This window comes from Neomonachus schauinslandi, chromosome 7, assembly GCF_002201575.2.
Source record: "Neomonachus schauinslandi chromosome 7, ASM220157v2, whole genome shotgun sequence".
In the NCBI taxonomy this organism is placed as follows: Eukaryota; Metazoa; Chordata; class Mammalia; order Carnivora; family Phocidae; genus Neomonachus; species Neomonachus schauinslandi.
Genome location: NC_058409.1, coordinates 61921683 through 61943233, shown reverse-complemented (window position 1 = coordinate 61943233; position 21551 = coordinate 61921683). Strand labels below are relative to the sequence as shown.

The 21551-nt window shown below is 34.1% G+C and overlaps 1 non-coding gene across 1 annotated transcript; it reads left to right on the top strand.

The window, feature by feature from the left end:
* The first annotated feature begins 20654 nt into the window (after positions 1-20654).
* On the top strand, positions 20655-20758 carry LOC123325355. The gene has a single exon (XR_006540374.1). It is a non-coding gene; the product is annotated as a U6 spliceosomal RNA (small nuclear RNA).
* The last annotated feature ends 793 nt before the right edge of the window (positions 20759-21551 follow it).

Sequence of the window (21551 nt, the reverse complement as noted above, 5' to 3'; positions counted from 1 at the left end):
AGTCTTTTCAACAGTGGTGATGGAACAACTGACATAAATATGTAAAAAAAAAAACCCAACAAATCTAGACACAGGCCTTACACACTTTACAAAAATTAACTCAAAATGGATCATGGACCTGGGGTGCCTGGCTGGCGTGGTCATTGGCACATGCAACTCTTGATCATAGGGTTGTGGGTTTGAGCCCCAGGTTGGGTGTAGAAACTACTTAAAAATAAAATCTTAAAAAAAATGGATCACAGATCTAAATGTAGAACACAAAACTATAAAACTCATAGAAATTAGATAGAAAACTTAGGTGGCATTGGGTTAGATAATGAATTTTTAGATAGGATACCAAAGGCACAACCTATGAAAGAAAGAATGGATAAGCTGGACTTCATTAAAATTAAAACTTCTGTTCTGCAAAAGATAATATCAAGAATAAAGGCAACCTATAGACTGAAAGAAAATATTTGCAAATGATCTATCTGATACAGAATTGTTAGTCAAATAAACAAAGAACTCTTAAAATTCAATAATAGGGAAACAAATAGCCTGATCAAAAAATGGACCAAAGGGCGCCTGGGTGGCTCAGTTGGTTGAGCGACTGCCTTCGGCTCAGGTCATGATCCTGGAGTCCCAGGATCGAGTCCCACATCGGGCTCCCTGCTCAGCAGGGAGTCTGCTTCTCCCTCTGACCCTCCCCCCTCTCATGTGCTCTCTCTCTCATTCTGTCTCTCAAATAAATAAATAAAATCTTAAAAAAAAAAAAACCTTTAAAAAAAAAAAAAAAAAAAAAAAAATGGACCAAAGCCCTTAGGAGACACCTCACCAAAGAAGATATACAGATGGCAGATAAACACATGAAAAGATGTTCCACATCATATGTCTTCAGGGAAATACAAATTCAAACAACAATGAGGTACCACTACATACATGTTAGAATGGCGAAAATAGAAAACTGACAACATTAAATGCTGCCAATAATATTGAGCAACAGGGTTCTCATTCATTGCTAGGGAATGCAGAGTTACGGTATAGCTAATTTCGAAGACAGTTTGGTGGTTTCTTACAAAACGAAACACTCTTACCATATAATCCAACAGTTTTGCTTCTTTGTATTTACCCAGGAGAGTTGAAAACTTATGTCCACACAAAAAGCTGCACACAAATGTTTATAGCATCTTTATTCATAATTGCAAAACCTTGGATGCAACGAAGATGTTCTACAATAGGTGAATGGATTATTAAACTGTGTTTCATCCAAACAATAGAATGTTATTTAGCAATAAAAAGAAATGAGCTATCGAGCCATGCAAATACATGGAGGAAACTTAAATGCATATTATTTAGTCAAAGAAGCCAAAAGGCTACATATTGTGTGATTTAAACTATATGACGTTCTGGAAAAGACAAAATATGGAGACAGTAAAATGATCAGTGGCTGCCAAGTGTTGGGGGGATAAAAGGATGAATAGCAAAACACGGAGGATTTTTAGGGCAGTGAAACTATTCCTTATGATACCACATAGTGGATCCATGTTATACATTTGTCCAAATCCACAGGATGTACAACACCAAGAGTAAATTCTTATATAAATTATGGACTTTGATTGATTATGATGTGTCAACTGTGAATTCACCAGTTGTAACAGATGTACCAGTCTGGTGGGAGATGTTGATACTTGGGGAGGCATGAATGTTTATATGGGAAATCTCTGTACTTTTCTCTGAGTTTTGCTCTGAACCAAAAGCTGCTCTAAAAATACCTTTTAAAAAAGTTAAATAAAAAAAATGGAACTGAAAGTAGAAAAAATAAAAAAAAATTAGAGCAGAAATCTGTGAAAAGAGAAAATAAGAAAAATTAGTGAACATAATAGTTGTATCCTTAAGAAGACTATTACAAACATTTAGACATACTTATCAGGAAAAAGAAAGAGAGCACACAAATAACCAATATCAGAAATGAAACAGGTGGTACTCAATATCAAAGTTAGAAAAATACATACAGTAAAACATAAAAAAAGAAGAGACATATGTACATAGTTCCAAATTATAGAAATTATTTTAATAGGTAAAACATGCATACAGTAAGTAGCTATATAGAACGTTCAGAACTATCAGTAAGGAACTAGATGATTTCAACAAAACACTAAAAGCAAATGCCCTTTTAAAAAGTTTTTATTTAAATTCCAGCTAGTTAACATACAATGTAATATTAGTTTCAAGTATACAATACAGTGATTCAGCACTTCCATACAACACCTGGTGCTCGTCACAAGTGCCCTAATTGATACTTTTAGAACACATCACCCAACAACAGCAAAATATACATTTTTTAAGGCAAACATGGAATTTTCAACAAAAATAACCACCAAGTAGGCCATAAAAGTAGTCTCATTAAATATCAAAAAAATACTATATTACAGAGTACATATTTATTGACCATATAGAAGAAAATTAGTAATTATTAACAAAAAGTAAGATATTCATGTATTTGAAAATTAAGCCACACACATTCCCTAGGTTAAAATAGATATCACAAGGGACATTATTTTCAACTGAATGATAATGACAATATAATATATTACATTTTGTGGGAGGTAGTGAAAACAATGTTCAGGGGAAATGTTTTGGTGTGTTTCTATTCAAAAGTAAAAAAATTAAATCAGTTTTCTAAATTTCTGACATAAAAAGCAGAATAGAGTAAAAAAGTTCAAGTTAAGTGGAATGGATAAAATTATAAATGAACATGCATTATAGGTATGTTTTAATAACTTTCAAGTGGAAACAACCCAAATGTCCATCACCTAAAGAATGGGAAGATAAATTTTTCTAGATTTATATGGTGGAATCCTATCCTACTCAACAGTTTAAAAGAAACTAACCAAAATATGCAAGAGCAATGATGAAAGTCAAAAACCTTAAGTTTTATAAGAGAAACAGGCACATATTAGTATGCACTATATGGTTTCATTTATATTAAATTTTAAAACAAATCTTAAAACTGATTTCTGGTGATGGAAATCATAACAGTGATTTCCTACGGGGATTGGGCACTAAGTGAAGTGATCATGAGGGAGTTCTCTGGAATGATGGAAATGTTCTTCCTCTTAATTAGGCTGTTGAGGATGTGTGTATGCGTTCATTAAACCTCACTGAATTATAGAGATAAACTATCTATATGCCACTGTCTTTATATTTTACCTGTGTGAACATATGTAGGTTACTTTCATTAATGAAATAAATGAGTGGGGGTAATTTACCCCAGTAGAGATTTTTATATGTTTGGCTTGGCAACATGAGTATTGCCATTCTTTTCAAACTGTTTTATAAAACATGGTGGCACCAAAATAGAACAAATTTTTACTCTGGAAGCAACTGCTTAACTAGCTATATGGATAAGAATAGATCTTTTCTTTCTTAATAATGTATCTGTAAAGACTAGAAAAAATATATAAAATACTTGAAACTTATAAATACAAGACATTAGAGTTATATATAGTTGTATTTCAAGTAAACTGCTTTCCAGAGTAGCAAGTGTAACTTCTCATGAGTCTTGTCTTTTTTTTTTTTTTTAAAGATTTTATTTATTTATTTGACAGAGAGAGACACAGCGAGAGAGGGAACACAAGCAGGGGGAGTGGGAGAGGGAGGAGCAGGCTCCTTGCTGAGCAGGGAACCCGATGCGGGGCTTGATCCCAGGACCCCGGGATCATGACCTGAGCTGAAGGCAGACGCTTAACGACTGAGCCACCCAGGTGCCCCATGAGTCTTGTTTTTTAAAATGTGTTTCTAGAAATTTTCTATTACTTATTTCTAAAGCGATATCAAAGTTTATTTGGGCTAATGTACCAGCAGAGATAATATCACCGTATATATTTATTGAATGAGGCTTTCCCTGTTGCATCCTTTTATTTGCTTGGTCTGAGTAATTTCCTTATATATTCATAGGTTAACTGAAAACAACAAGAAGAAACAAAAACACCTGCAGGATAAATTTCACCTATTCCGTAAGTTCTCTATCAAACACATTTATTATTTACAAATCCAGGTTTCTATGCATATGGAGTAAATAAATGTGTTGTGTGTTTGTGCTATTGGTATAATGAGCACATATATGTTATCTATCTATCTATCTATCTATATATAATGTGTTTATGGATAATTAGCATAAGTAACAACTAAAGTATCTCCTTAAACAATAAATGTAAAACACATAATCTTTTTTAAGGAAAAACATGAAAGAATGGTGTTTTGTCATGTTTCTAGAACAGGAGATCTGTAAAGAATGGAGTTTGGAACTTAATGTTAGGAGGTCAGACTCTGTCGGCAAGGCTGTCATTTCCTCATTATGAATCTACTTGGTACTGTTACTATATACAAATTATAACTAAAAGGGCACACTTTGTACACGTAAAAAAACAACAATATAGAGGAAGTAATAGAATGTTTAGGAAAATCAGTTAATTCATCCTGAATTTTACCTAAAGAAGGTATTTGTCACCAAGAATCTGTATTTACCAGTGTGTTTTACATTAAAGATAAATAATAGGGATAAATCAGTGCCATGGTACACAATATCACAATTGTTTCAAATTTTCATTTAAACTTTATGGTGCTACGGATGGATGGCAACATGGGGTACGCTAAAAATTGCTGCTTGTGATTCTTTAACTTTAAAATGGGAATAAATTGATGTGTTTATAAAATACTTTTAAGTCATCCAGAAATCTTTGGATAAAATATGATATATCAAGTAGGGAATTTATATTTCTCTTAAAAGAAGTATTTTAGTAATGATCCTATTTTTTTGCCTAAGTTTCTATGAAATAAAGGAAGTATTTGATAATTGCCCAGTAGTTTCAATACGTGTGTTTTGGAGCTAAATTACCCAAATTGACAGGGTACCCATAAATTTTACTGCATACTTGCTGTTTCCAATTCACTCTGTGTTATGTAAATACAGCCGAAGTATATAAAGTATAAAATGTGCTGCTACTACTGACTAGCCATAATTCACTTTTTGTAAGTAATTTAAATGTGACTAGAATATGGGTTATAGGATTAAAAATTAGATTCACCAATGTTATCTCCCTGGAAAGTATCTTTTATCATCTATAATTTTTTAACATCCTGTATTTCTCTGTATCACCTACTATAATTGTTCCTTAAATATTTTGGGGGTATTATTTATGTAATGCCTATACAACTTTTTAAGGATTGTATGTACCTTGTTACCAGTGTATTTCCAATATCTGACAGAGTTCCTAGCACTGAATAAGCATCAGTATAAAGTATTGGATGATGGGTTGTTAACTTAATTAGCTGAGTTCTATTTATGGAACTCTATCCTATTAGATTGGGAAAGATGGGCTAGTTTGGCTCTCTGCTTTCTGTACTGTTAAGGAGGCAGTTAAAAGATGGTGGTGTAGGAAAATCCTAAACCCACCTCCTCCCACAGACACACCAAATCTGTAGGTACATATGGAACAGTTACCTGTGACAAAGATCTCAACACCAGCTGAACAGCCTTTGCACAACAAAGGATAGGAGGCACATCAAGATGGTGAGAAGAGGCAGAGGCCCAGTGTCACGAAAACCTCACCCAAGGTGCAGCGACCCATAATCAGGAGGGATCTCACAAATATAGAGCTTCTCCCTGAGGGGCCAAGGGTTTGTGCCCCGCGTCAGGCACCCCAGCCCCTGGGACCTGTCCCAGAGGGACAAGCCCCCCAGATGTCTGGTTTTCAAGACCACTGAGGCTTACCCACAGGGCTGTAGGGAACTAAGTTTCTGCTCTCAAAGCATTTTCACCCAGATTCACCCTGGGGCCTCGCACAAAAGCAGTGGTTTGAAAAGTGCTTTTGAGGAGATTTGTTTGCTAATCTTGAAGCATCTCGCAGAGGGACAGGGGCCTGTTGGGACTCTCTCCTGGACGGAGGTACTGGCAGCTGCCATTTTTGCACTCTTCCTCTACCTTGCTAGCGCCGGCAAGCGCATGCAGCCACAGGATTCGCCCACTGCCTCACTAAAGCTATTCTCCTTCTGCTTTGCTAAAGCTGGTGGGCACGTGCAGTCTACACCGGAGACGCCCTTTTTCACCCGACTCTTGTTGTAAGGGGCAGGGCTTGCATTTCTGGGCCCCAAGGAACTGAAACAACCAGAGACAGTCCTTGTCAGCATACTATACCCACAGGGCACTGAATAATTCAGATAGCAGACTGAAATGTACCCCCGTCTTCCTGTGAAAAAGGCCTATTTATTCGTCCTGGAGCTTCAGACTGAGGGATATGCTTCAAGTTTGCCACTCATCTAGAGGCTTCTAAAGTTCTCTCAGGGAACATAGGCTGGGGGATGCCAACTTTGGGCTTTCCTTTGGGCTCACTAATGCTCATCAGTACTGCCCAGGAAGGAGGTTACACACTCAAGTAGAGCCCCAGTTTTTACACCTGTCACATAGAGGACACCTGCAGATTGCCTGGTCTGGAGGCGAGTAGTGTTTATGATTTACAGTTCCACAGGATGGAATACACACACACACACACACACACACACACACACTTTGATAGCTGCTGCTCAAGGGTCTGACTTCCAGTTAGCCTGAAACTAGGTGTTGTCTGAGATTCCTCCCTGACACTGACAGGTTTTGGCACACCCTCAACTGGGACCTATCAAGAATAAATTGACCTGCTTAAGCAATCACAGAGGTTCAAGACATGGTGGTTGATTTGTGGATGTTGAACCATCCTTTCTCATGGACTGGAAGAATTAATATTGTTAAAATGTCCAAAGTACCCAAAGCAATACAGAATCAATGCAATCCCTCTCAAATTCCAAAGGCATTTTTCATGGAAATAGAAAAAATAATCTTAAAATTTGTGTGGAACCACAAAAGACTCTGGAATTGCCAACAAATTTTGTGAAAGAAAAACAAAATTGGAGGAATCATGTTCCCTGACTTCATACTATACAAAACTATATAATCAAAACAGTATGGTATTGGCATAAAAATAGACATGTAGATTAATGGAGCAGAATAGAGAGCTCAGAAATAAGCCATATATATGTGGTCAGTAATTTATGATAAAGGAGCCAAGAATATACAATAGGGAAAGGACATTCTCTTTAATAAATAGTGCTAGAAAAACTAGACAGCTGTATGCAAAAGAATGAAGCTAGAACAGTGTCTTAATTCATACACAAAAATTAATTCCAAATGTTGGCTAACTGTACATAATAATAATAAAAAAATTAACTCAAAATGGATTAAAGACCTGAACGTAAGACCTGAAACCATAAGACTTCTAGAAGAAAACATAGGCAGTCGCTCCTTGACATTGGTCTTGGTGATTTTTTCGGATCTGACTCCAAAAGCAGAGGCAACAAAAGCAAAAATATACAACTGAGACTACCTCAAACTAAAATGCTTCTGCACAGCAAAGTAAACCATCAACAAAATGAAAAGGCAACCTACCAAATGAGAGAAAATATTTGCAAATTGTATATCCAACAAGGGATTAATACTCAAAATATATATGGAACTTACTAAACTCAATAGCAAAAAAAAAAAAATCCAATTAAAAAATGGGCAGAAGATCTGCATAGGCATTTTTTCAAAGAAGACATACAGGTAGACAACAGGCACATGAAAAGATGCTCAACATCACTAATCACCAGGGAAATGCAAATCAAAGCATAAATGAGATATCATCTTACATCTGCTAGAATGGATATCATCAAAAGGATTAGAAATAACAAGTGTTGGCAAGGGTGGAGAATAGGGAACCCTCATGCACTGTGGGTGGGAAAACAGTATGGAAGTTTCTGAATTAAAAATAGAACTACTATATGATCCATCAATTCCGCTTCTGGGTATTTATCTGAAGACAATAAAAGCACTAATTCGGAAAGATATATGTTCATTGCAGCATTATTTATAATAGCCAAGATATAGAAAAAATTTAAGTGTCCACTGATGGATGTATGGATAAAGAAGATGTGAGAAACACACACACACACACAATGGAATACTATTCAGCCATAAAATAAATGAAATCTTTTCATTTGTCAACATGGATGGGCTTTGAGGGCATTATACTAAGTGAAATAAGTCAGACAGAAAAAGACAAACACTATATGATTTCACTTATATATGGGATCTAAAAACAAACAAAAATGAACAAACAAAAAAATAAAACTCATAACTGCAGAAGACAGATTGTTTGTTGCCATAGGGGAGGAAGGTTGTGTGGTGGGCAAAATGGGTGTAGGAGGTGAAGAGGTACAAACTTCCAGTTATAAAATAAATAGTCATGAGGATGTAATGAACAGCATGATGACTATGGTCAAATAATATTATATATTTGAAAGTTGCTGAGAGAGTAAATCTTAAAAGTTCTCATCATAAGAAAAAAAATTATGACTTATGTGATAGATGATAACAGACTTACTGTGGTGTTCATTTCATAGTGTATACAAATATTAAATCATTAGATTGTGCAACTGAAACTAATATATGTCAGTTATATCACATTTTTCAAAAGTTTTAAGGAACAAAGAGTATATGATAATTGGAATGATCAATATTATCTTTAATAATAGTTTATAATTTAAAAGCTTGTAAAATGATGGGAAAGACCTATTTTAAGGTAGAGCTATCTTGAGGAAAGGGCAATTATTAGGTATTTGGAGCAAAACAGATACAGAAATGCAGCCCAAACCATGACTTAATGGCCAGAGATTACATCCAAACACAAATGTAGTGAATTCATTACATTTTCAGGTAGTCATCTTTTGGAATTGAGGAGTTCTAATCCTGAGAATTCTATCAGACAGAGAAGGTGGTAGTAGAAAACTCTAAAAATGATGTGGGAAGGAGAGAAAGGAGGACCCGTGTAAGTAGCAGAATGAAGCAAAGGACTACAGTGGATGAGGTAGGATGGGGATGTGAAAATATCCTAAGTTCCAGGTAGTAAGATTGTATGGCACTGTGTTTAAAGTGTTGTTTTCTCACATTGCATGTTTGCACTTGTAGACTTTTTTTCCTTTTATATTTTCATACTTTATCCTTCATGCTGGATAATGGAACATTTGTAAAATACTTGGATTCAAGAAGGGAAAGGACAGTCTACTAATACCTGGGTGTTCATTATTCACTGTTGCAGTCAAGCTCATTTGGGGGCAAAGTAAAGTGATGAGCAGGTATTACTCCATTTTCTATGCTAGGTCTTGAAGTCCCCACTCCTTATATAAGATAATCTCACATAATCCTTGCCATATAAGTACTCCTAAAAGGGGGGGCAGCTGGGTTTTCTTAAATCGGTTACCACTATTCTCTGTTGTCATTTTCCTTTTACTGTAGGCAGCTGTCTCTAGATGCTATGCTTTCAGTGAAATGAAGTCCCCCATCCCACTTTGACCTCCTGGTTCTGGTTCTGAAGACCATTGGTCTTCTAATAATTATCTGAAGATTGGTTGGAACAGTTCAGTCTCTCACTCAACTGACCACATTTAGAGTATTTTATAGTTAGGTGCCTCCCATAGGCATAACAACTGGGATTTCAAAATTATCATGTATCTAGGTCTGGAAAACCTTCAAGTTCTGGCTGTCAAATCCCTTGCCCCTCATACTCTGTCTTGTCTTTTTCCTATTGTCAATTAATTCATCATGTTGAATCCCACTTCTATTTAGATTGTATACATTTTACATATTAAAAAAGATACATGTTTTAGTCTTCTTTCAAATGCTCATATTCATATACCACATGATACATTCATCTTACCTCAACAGTTTCATTTTAATAATTGAGGTACTCTTATTTTTCCTGTCAATTTCAAAAATATTTGGGTGTCTATGTGGAATATTATCTATGTCTTGTCAGTTGCTTAGCTTTGAGTGTGAACAGGACAATAGTCACTGAATCCTGCAGAGCGTTTGACTCTGTGTTATTGAGGATTTCTTCAAATCTTATTTATTTGTTTTTATATTCTCTTCAATATTCCATTATGTTAAGGGAGGAGTCTGCTACCTGTGTAGTTATGAATACCCAATGTTTAGCTCAGTTAGTTTACTAAATTTAAAGATTCAGAAACTATAGCCTAAATGTACCACCATAGTTAATTATGATTCATAATTGTCTAAATTAACTTCACCTCACATTATTTTAAAAATCTATAAAAATGGTTACTCTTTCTATAAGAAAATTAATTATTCATAAGGGAGCTTTTCATGACAAAGCTTTTTTGTCATCAGTATATTTTTAATAATCTATTGATATTTATTTTCTATTAATAATTTAGTACTATGTCTCTATTAAAATCCAAATGAAAAAAATTAAAAAAAAAACAAATGAATTATTATTTTTAATTCACCAGAGCTAGCAGCTACTTTCTTTTATAGTCAATGTTTATTAAAAATCAGACTTTTCTCATTGTTGTGGTTAAATCAGATGTGGGTCCAAAAATTCTAACAGTCTTGCTTATGAAGAGCCTCTGCACCTGGATTTAGTTGCCAAGGAAAGAAGTTATGGCTGGATAAGATCATCGGCCTGGCTTCAGTGAGGTCCTTTGGAGCATCAAAACTACTCATATACAAGCGCGTACACACACACATACATATGTTTGTTTATATATTCACCTGTTCATGTATATCTGAGATGTTTTTAGTTTCTGGCTATTGAAGATAAAGAACATTTTATGGTTTTGTTTCTCTTGGGTGGAATTACTGGGTTGTATGTGTAAATTTATAAGAAACAAATTGTTGTCCAAAGGCTTGTAATAATGTCATCCACACCAAGAATGTGTAAGAGTTCCAGTTACTTCTCCATCCTTGTCAGCATTGGATAGTATCAGTCATTTTAGCATTTTTTTTTTTATCGTGGTATGTTTGTAGCAGTATCAAACTGTGATTTTAATCTGCATTCCATTCATGATTAATGATGCTGAGTATCTTTTCATATGCTTGATAGGTAGCTTATATCATTGAGTTAATTATTCTTACAATCCTTGGTCAATGTCAAGTCTCTCTATATTCTTTCTATTATTTGATATTACCCTTCATTTATAATCTCCATTCCCCTTTTCCTCCTAAAAGTAAAATGTCTATATGTAAATACACAATTTTTATATATCCAAAGTGCATGTCTTTCCTTCATTTATTTATTCCATTCCGTTACCTTATTGGACTTGTTATAGTCTCCAGAACAATGTTAAATAGAAGCTGTTAGTGGATATCTTTGTCTTTTTCTCGATATTAGAGGGAAAGCATGTAGTCTTTAACCATTAAGGATGATGTTAACTGTGGTTTTTTGTTTCTTTGTTTTTATTTTTTTTTCCAAATTGATCTTTGTCAGATTGAAGATGTTTTTCACTCTTCCTACTGTTCTTACTTTTATTTTTTAATCATAAATAGGTGCTGCATTTTACTTAATATGTTTCTTCTGAATGTATTATGATGACCATATTGATTTTATCCTCTGTGAATTTGGAAAATAGATGAACATAGGGGGAGGGAAGGAAAAATAAAATAAGATAAAAACAGAGAGGGAGGCAAACCAGAAGAGACTCTTAAGTATAGCATCCAAACTGAGGGTTGCTGAAGGGGAGGTGGTTGGGAGATGGAGTAACGGGGTGATGGGCATTAAGGAGGGTACTTGATGTAATGAGCACTGGGTATTATATGCAATTGATGAATCACTGAATTCTACCCCTGAAACTAATAATACACTATATGTTAACTAAATTGAATTTAAATAAAAAATTAAAAAAAAATTTCAAAAACCAAATTTTTTAGATGTTGATGTCACTGCTTATCCCAACAGACATAATATAATAGTATAATTAGTCCATATCAAGCTAGATACAATATAAAGACAATTTAGTGTAACAAAAACTTACCAAAAAATAGATCTTAAAAATAATCAAAGAGAAAGAAGAAATTATATGTGGAAAGGGAAAAAATTACGTGTGGAATTCACACAGAACATATTTTAACAATAAATATGTAAAGAAAACAGAATGGAATAATAGCTTCAAACTACTTAGAGAAAATTATTGATGTGGAGAACAAAGGCAAAAGAGTTAGAAAAAAATGAAATTTCCTTACAACTTACAGCCCGTTGATGAGTCCTTGAGACAGGCAGAGTGACCTTCCTCTAGGAACTCAACTGCCTCAATGTTAATACTTTGCTAAGGGCAAAAGTCAACCTTAGCTTTACATTAGCCCGACCTCTAGGATCCTGTAAGTCTCCTTTAACATATAAAAATTCTTTTGGAAAATTCCTTTATCTTAATTCCCCCCCAAGATAGATGTTAGCAATCGTCCTCCAAGGACATGGACGACTGATATACATCTGAAGAGTCTCATGACTCAGGTTTTACTGGACAGTAGTAAATGACCTTTTCCCAAAAACAGCTAGCCCCTCAAGGTCCTGGAAACCTTGCTTCCAAATTCCTTAGAGACGTATGCTATCCCTAACCCCCTCCCAACTTGAAAGTGTACATATATAATCAGCCACTCCTCACAACCCCAGTGCTGCTCTTTCTTCCCACAGGCCCTGTCCCCATGCTTTAATAAAGCCACCTTTTTGCACTGAAGATATCTCAAGAATTCTTTCTTGACTGCTTGCTCTTGAACCCCAACATTTTCACATCAAAAATCACTGCAAATTTACCCTTTAGAGGCAAGAAAATATTGTTTATGGTCAAGAGGGTAAAATGCAAACTAAAAACTAAAAAAATAATTCTACAGCATGTCCTCAGGGAAGAGGAAAATGCAAAATGATACCTAAAATAATCTGAGATGCAAGCTAAATGGTAAGAAAAAACTATAAAAATGGATTAAATATCAACAGCTGTAAAACACTATCATAATTATGTCTAACTTTGAAGTAAAAAAGCAAACGAGATGAACTTAACACAGGATAAGAATACGCATAGTTCACAGGACCTTAAAGATTATTGTATTTTTCAGGAGGCGGGAAATGATAGTAATTATCTTTGAACCTGGCTGAATATGCATTTTAAAATTTCAACAACACGATTGATAGAAATAGGGTATATAACTTTCAAGCTAGTAGAGAAAAAGTGGAATAATCAATCAATTCAAAATATGCAGAAAAGGAGAAAAAATAAAAGTATAAAGTTTAGAAAAAATGTAAAAAGAAAGAAGGTATATAGGAAGTATAAATTAAATTACATTAATAAATCTACATTTAACAGCAGTTATTTTTTTTAAAGATTTTATTTATTTATTTATTTGACAGAGAGAGAGCATGAGCAGGGGAGCAGGGGAGCGGGGGAAGCGGCAGGCAGAGGGAGAGGGAGAAGCAGACTCCCCGCCGAGCAGGGAGCCCCATGCGGAACTTTATCCCAGGACCCTAGGATCACAACCTGAGCCAAAGGCAGATGCCCAATGACTGAGCCAATGAGGCACCCCTAACTGTAGCTTTTTAATAATTTAAAACACAAGAAATTTATTTAAATTAGCCATATTTTAAGAGAGGGACAATAAAAATGAAGACAAATACAAAGACAGTAAAAAAAAAGTTATAAAAAAATACCAAATATATCAAAGCAATTCAGCATTTTTAGGGTGAAGATGAAGAAATCAAAAGAGCAACAAAAAACAAACAAACAAAAATAGGGTTTCTACTATAATGGTAAAAAATAGATTTAACAAATTTAAGATATGTTCTAGTCACTGTATGCTTCTTTTAACTCTTGCATAGATAGTATTACATAGAATATATCCACAGAATCCCACTTATTTTTTTCCCCTAAAAATAGATACCTACATTTTCCTATATGTAATTTCTGCCCCCATGAAAATGAGTATATTCATGTTCCTGTATACACCAATGAGAGATATTGTCTGGTGGCAAATGCCCAGTAATGGATTTCTGGAACATTAATGTATGCTCCCTAACTAACTTCACCAACTTCTGCAACATTTTTTCCAATTTACAGCTCTGCCTGTATCCCAGGTCTCTAACCTTGGTATTATCTTTTACTTCTTTGCCAACCAGATCATCTTAAATATTGCCTTGTTATTGTATTAATCTGAATTTCCATTAGTGTGAATTTATTGGTTTAGTTTTAATTTAACCTGAATTTTCTAGCTTAATTTCTCAGCATATTCATATTCTTTGCTTAATTTCATTTTTCCTGTCTCCTTAGTTGTTTTGCAAAAGTTCCTCCTAAATTCCTGATGCTAATCCCTTGTCAGTTGTAGATGTTGTAAATATCAAAGTCCAGGCTGTCACCCCATCTGTTAACTTTGTTTATGTGCTTCATTGAAGAGAAATCCATGAATCTTAATATTTATATTGTATATCTTAATTTGAAAATTTTAGAATATTTTATCCACTCCAAAGTTAACAAATGTATAGTCACAATATAAAGAGAAAGAATAGATTTTCTTTCATTTCATCCCTCTGAGTCAGCATCCATAGCTTTATAAAGGCAACATTTTTGCATCTTTAATTGCTGCAGGTATTGTTTTCATACAAATCACTCAAGAAATCCCATAATCAGGTGTCACCCCAAAGCTCAGAAGGCCTTGCTCTGTGCTATAATTTTAATGTTTAATCCTAGTTAATATTAACTTGGTTAAAATGGGGTGCTGTTAATGGAATGTCCAATGGAAATGCTACCTTTGGTGGCTAAGTGGAGTTTATCTGTGAAGGTAGTGTACACATAAATCAATGCCATCGGCATGAAAAAAGAGAATAACAAAATTTGCTGACTTCAGTTGTCATATATATGCAGATGACATTGAAGTTTATATTGCCATTAACCTAGGAATAGAAGGGAGAAACTTCTGTGCATAAATAAGTTCATCACGGAGGCTTTATTTAAATAAATGGGAAAATCTAGAAAAGAATTACAGAAGCTCTTGAACCCAATGTTTCCAAGGTCCCTAAAGAATTAGGTAATGATTGGAAAGGGAACCTGTGAGCAGCCTGAAGTTTGTGTGCGTGTGTTTGTGTGTATGTGTGCCCATGCATGTGTGTGAATGAATGTTGCTGCACTTTATAAATTTGAAAAATAACATGGGGTGAATTGGTTAAAATAAAAAGGTAACTATATAAAATAAATAACATAAATTTTTATCAACCATTAAGATCACTTGTCTATTATAGGTACTATCTCTCTAATACATTTTCACTATAAATTAGCGGATCCAAGGTTCTTCCTGTGGGTATAGTTAGTGAAAGCTTTATGCCATACAAAATCAAGGCTGTATTACCACCCTTCAAAAGGACAGTTTCCTTGGGGCCCCTGGGTGGCTTAGTTGGTTAAGTGTCTGACTCTTGATTTAGGCTGAGGTCATGATCTCAGGGTCGTGAGATCAAGCCCCGTGTTAGGTTCCATGCTCAGTGCAGAGTCTGCTTAAGATTTTCTCTCTCTCCCTCTCCCCCTTCTTCTCCCCCACTCACTCATACTCTGTCTCTCTCAAATAAATAAAATCTTTTTTTTTTTTAAAAAGACAGTCTCCATATAATATTTAGTTTCATAGTCTTTTAGTACATAACTTTCCTTTAGCAAAGATCTAGACTTAAGCACAAGGTCATTCCAATAAACTTGAAGCAGGAGGTTACAAATTCTCTTACACCTTGTTTCAAGCCACGCATAAGAAAACGATACAGTCCATTTACAGAACATGTCTGTCACTACAAGGATTCCTCCTATTATCCTTTTATGACAACACCCTTTACCTCCCCACTCCCCCCACCCTCTGCCCTCTGGCAACTAGCAATCTGTTCACCATTTCTTTGATTTGGAAGAATGTTATATAAATGGAATCATGTAAAAAAAATGAATCAAAGTTTGAGCTAATTATACCATCACAGGATGGGCCATATTCTTTTCTTAGTGTAATTAACATACAATATTATATTAGTTTCATGTGTACAACATATTGTTTTGAAAGTTCTCTACACAGGAAGTGTAGTCACCATTTGTCACCATACAACATTATTGTAATATTATTGACTATATTCCCTATGCTCTACTTTTCATCTTTGTGACTTATTTATTATATAAATGGGAGTTTTTACTTCTTAATCCTCTTTATCTATTTTGCCCATTCCCCTATCCACCTCTTCTTTGGCAACCACCAGTTTGTTCCTTGTAATTAAGAGTCCATTCTTTGTTTCATCATTTGTTTGTTTCTTAGATCTCACATATAAGCAAAGTCATATATTTGTCTTTCTGTTTCTGACTTACTTCACTTACCATGATATTCTCTAGGTCCATCCATGCTGTCACAAATGGCAAGATCTCATTCTTTTTTAATGACTGAGAAAAATTCCACATTTTCTTTATCCATTCATCTCTTGATGGGCTCTTAGGTTGCTTTCATATCTTGGCTGTTATAAATAATGCTGCAGTAAACATACGGGTGCATATATCTTTTCAAATTAATGTTTTTGTTTTCTTTGTGGAGGCGTATTTTTTTTAAGAGGACAATAAAAAATGATCCTGTTCCTTTTCATGTCTTTAATTAGAATGATTTTGTTGTTCTAGCTGCATCAGATCTCTTCATTGCCTTTACAAATGTGCATCATTTTCTTCACATCTCTGTGGGAATTCCACAACACATTTAGAGATGGAAATGTTGTCTATTACTTTCTAACTTTGGATGAGCAGTAATTTGAGCAACTGAATCTTCATCTTCATCCTTTGATTATTTTTTTATTTAGGCACAAACACATAATCATGTGCATGCACAAACATTAAGTTAGCCAAGAGAAAGTGAAATAATAAAGCAGTCAAAAGAAACAAATAGTGTAGCAGCTATGGTGAAATGCTGAGGGCAAGGAGAAATGCATTTGAATCTTGGTGAAATCATAAAGATTTTTCTTCCGCGGCTTACAAAAATGTAACAAAAAATTAAAAGAGGTGTTGCTAAAACGTAATTTTTAAATCTTACTATCCCCATTTGTGAGCATTCAGAATGAGAACAAAACAACAAAAAATCCCTTAAAGTTTTAACTTTTAACCTAGTATAACATTCAGGCATAAGGGGTGGGAAGTGGAGGTAGGAGAGAGGTTTGTATCTCTAATGTGAGGTCTAGTTCTTATCTTTTCAATTCTATCCTTGTAATCAATAAATCGCTGGGCTTGGTGATCATGCATATGGAAAAGGGTTGATTTATTTTCATGAAGAGTATTAATGGGTTGCAAGAGAGAAAAAGTAATTAACTATAACTTCCAGCCTTGTAATAACCACAAACTTATTAAACCTCTCCACAGTAATATTTAGAGAATACTGAGGCAGTATGTCTTTGAAGATCAAGTTGTGCTGGACTTGCATGCAAATATTTAAGAAGTTAATTAAAATACGAATTATTTTTGAACTCTGATTCTGGTTATATTGTGAGAGTACATTCTAATTATTAATGAAGCATCCAAATTTTCTTCTTTTTTCCTAATTAGAATTTCTGGTTATGTCTGTTTGAGGGCATCAAAATTCAGTCCTGCTACTAGACACATTGGTATGAATTGCAAAGTTGGAGGAAAAGTTTATTTTAGTACTTTCATTTTTTTTCTAATAATAAAACTAACAAATTTACCCTTTATTCTGTGTGTCCTATTTTTATGTTGAAAATGAAATCTGATATTTTTAATGTCAAATAAATGCACTTCCATATTTTTGCCCATTTTCAGGATATTAAGAGGCAGATGGACCTCAAGCCTATAACCACAATAGGATAATTAGTGATTCTAAGCTATTTCATTTGATTACCTTACAGCTCATTATATTAAATTTTTATGTGTTAGTAGCTGTATCATTATTGTAATAAAATTAGGCATTTTACAGATCATCCTGAAATATCAATACAGATGCATGTACATATAAGTTAAAATACTTTGCTTCTTTGATATGTATCAGTATAACACTTCAAGTATGACTATAGGACCTAAGATACTTATCATTCTACATGCATCTAGTCCACATTTTAGAAAGAAACAATCTATACTAACAAATATTTGTAGGGAAGTCAATAATTAGCATCTGAAATATTTATATTTTTATTTATGTAGTGATTTCATTTACTAATGTTTATTTTTTATCATAGTTAAATTTTAACAAATTAATTATCTATGGAACAGTATTTGCATTTATGCCTAAATATAGGCAAGTAGCATAACAGCAAATTCATGTCTTTTGTAAACATTTTTCATTGAAGACATTTGTTGTACATTTGTACAAAATGAAATATTCTCAAAAGAAAACAAAAATTAACGGAATGGGTTGTATGTTAATAGTCTTAAGCTAGAACAATATCTTTTACATCTTAGCTTGTTGTAAACTTTTAGTAAACATTCAGAATTGAATTAACACTTGGGAAAAAAGTTATCATTAAAAGAGGTCACCAGATATCTACTGAGTAAAAAATGCCTGAATTCTCCAACATTAGTGATTGTGTGGTGTCAATTTGATCACCCAACATCATTTGAGAACTCTCCATGAGCCATTATTATGCTTGATTCTGAAGATTTAAAAATAAATGAGATGTTCACTGCCCTTGAGACTTCTTTCCTAGACATGGAAAGAAGGCATAAGGGGAAAAAGGAAGAACTTCATCATTTCTAATATGGTATGAGTTAGTAGATTTTTCTTTTTTGTAAAGGACAAAATTCACATTGTCAAACTAATAATAGTTAGCCAACCATGTTATTTCACATATAAGAAAATTGATGCTCAGAGACTAATTTTTTTCAAGTTTGTATAGCTTGCTATTTGTAGGTCCAGAATGAAAATCTCTGTCTTCTATAGACCTAAGAATCTCAAGCAAATGTGTAATTATAGATGCTAGGAAAAGATATCTAGATATGGAAAAACTTGTCCCTTTTTCAGCTGCTTTGACTTTTGAGTCTGCAATTAGTGTCTAAATGTGCTCTACTTTAACCCTTTCATCCTTTTGCTTGATGTTGGTTAAATATACTGACTAGATTAAACTCTGTTGTAAACAACCCTTATTTCTTCCTTCTTTATATTTTTTTATAGATTTATTTATTTATTTTAGAGAGAGGGACAGAGAGAGAGAGTGAGTGGGGGGAGTGACAGAGAGAGAGAACCTCTAGCAGAGTGTCTGCCGAGTGTGGAGCCTGACATGGAGCTCAATTCCAGGACCTTGAGATCATGACCTGAGCCAAAACCAAGAGTGGGACGCCCAACTGACTGAGCCACCCAGGCACCCCTTTATCTTTTATTAGAGGTGGTTTTTTTTTTTTTCAGTGCATTCGCAAACTTTATTGAGCATATAAATTACCTGGGGTTTTAGTAAAATAAAGATTAAAATTTAGTAGGTCTGGGAAGTGACCTGAAATTTTGTGATTTTGATAAATTCTTCAGTGATATTGATGCTTCTCATCTGAACGTCATTCTTTACTGAGTAGCAAGGCTTTGAAAGAGCAAAATGATAGAGTTATTGCTTTACTGTAAAGTGTTCCTTCCACTCCTTTGAGATTTGGAGTAGTCCACCTTGAGGGAGGCTGCCTCAAAGCAGTTAGGTGGATAATGAAGGCTTATGCATAGCTGTAATAAAGAGCCTTACCTGTATATAGCACAAACTGAGAACAAAATCAGCCATTGGACTTCCATGATTCCCTTTTCTCAGTGACTGTTAGGTTTTTGGCACACTTCTAAAATTACACAGCCAAGAAAAAGAACATTTTCCAAACATCATTTCTGGTGTTCTGGATTGACTTTACATGAATAAACCCTAGGATATGCCTTTGACTAATTATGCAGCAGCAGCTAGGATTTATTCAGTCAATAAGCATTCATTAAGCTCAACTACTTGGGTTGCATTGCCCTTATTGCTGCATAAGCAAAAAGAAACAAACAGTGGTGTCACTATCTCCAGCACGCCACAATGCAATACACTCTGCTAATTTGACAATGACCTAGGAATTTTATATTTATCTCCATATTTGGTAGCAAAATAATGTCATTTACATATTTTCTTTATTGTTGCAATGGTATTATATGACTGAGGTAATGGTGGTGGTATGAATATAAATCTTACAACATGTTCTTCCCACCCCCCCCCCCAAAAAAAAGAGAAGAGAAAGAAAGAAAAATAAAACTATAAATATCTTAGGATAAAAATAAGAGGCCATCTTCAATTCAACTTTCCTGTAAGTGAAAAAATAAATAGCACATTCCACCAAGGTATTGGCCGTGCTCCATCACATCTATTTATGGAGAATAAGAACAATTTGAGAAAGAGATCAGCATTTTCAGAATACTCAGATGTAATTGTGAACAAAGATAAATAGCAAAACTGTTTCTACCAAGGTTACATGAAAGGGTTAAATATGCAAGAGCTCAAAAAAATATGCAAGAGCTCAAGGAGCTGTGTACCTATGAGCCCTTCCTGAGGAATCTATTAGAAGATGAATTTCATCCAACCAAGAGACAGTAGGGGCAATGACAACAAAAGGAGTGATGGTAGACATTTTATATACTTAATTCTAGATTGAAGACTAAAAGGAATGTATGGATGAGGGTGGAATAAAATAGGTTATATGATGTATGTAATTTGTGTCTGACAATATACTGCAACCAAAAAAATGAAACAGGGGAAGAGAAAATTAGCATATGTTTATTGATGTTGGTACTAGCATTAGATACACCATTTAAGCATTCCATTATAGTGCTCACTTCAGCAGCACATATACTAAAATTGAAACGATACAGAGATTAGCATGGCCCCTGTGCAAAGATGACATGCAAATTCGTGAAGTGTTCCATATTAAAAAGATAGTATACCATTATAAGTCAACAAAAAAGTTAGTAAAAGGTTAAATAAGAAAACAGGGTAATGTTTTCATACAAAGGTAACCAATAGAACAAAAGTACAAATCTGCCTAAGCATCAAGACAAATTTAGTGAATAAAAAAACAAAGAAACATGTTACCTAAATAAGTATCAAATGTAATGAAATGCATGTAACAGCTATATCAAACTAATATAATAATTGAGACAAATATATCACACCAATAATGTGACTAGATCTAATTCATCTATTAAAAACATTTTAATTTGCTTCACAAAGAAATGACTATATAGCTTATAATATCCACATTTAAAATTTTTTTTCCCAAAAAGCTAAAAATGAAAAAATGCACAAATGTATATCAAACAAATCGTAGCCATAACAAACCAAGAGTAGTTATATTGATATCAAAGTGGATACAAAGCTAAAACCATTAAACATGAAAATATGGACATGATCTATGGGCATAAGCCAAAATTTATAATGAAAATATAAAAATTATAAATAATAGTGAATCAAATAATGCAATAACAATCTTTATAAAGTAAAACTTAAAAATGATGCAGGAGAACATAGAAAGTCACTAATAACTGGAGAACCAAAAACTTTTTACCAGAATAAATAAATTGACACTGAAATGTACATGGAAAAATAAACATGCAAAGATGGACATAAAACCAATTTTAAAAAAGAAAATCTTTGGAAAAGAATAAACCTAAAAGGGATTAAAATACAGACCCTTCATAATTAAAACAGCATGGTTTTGATGCATGA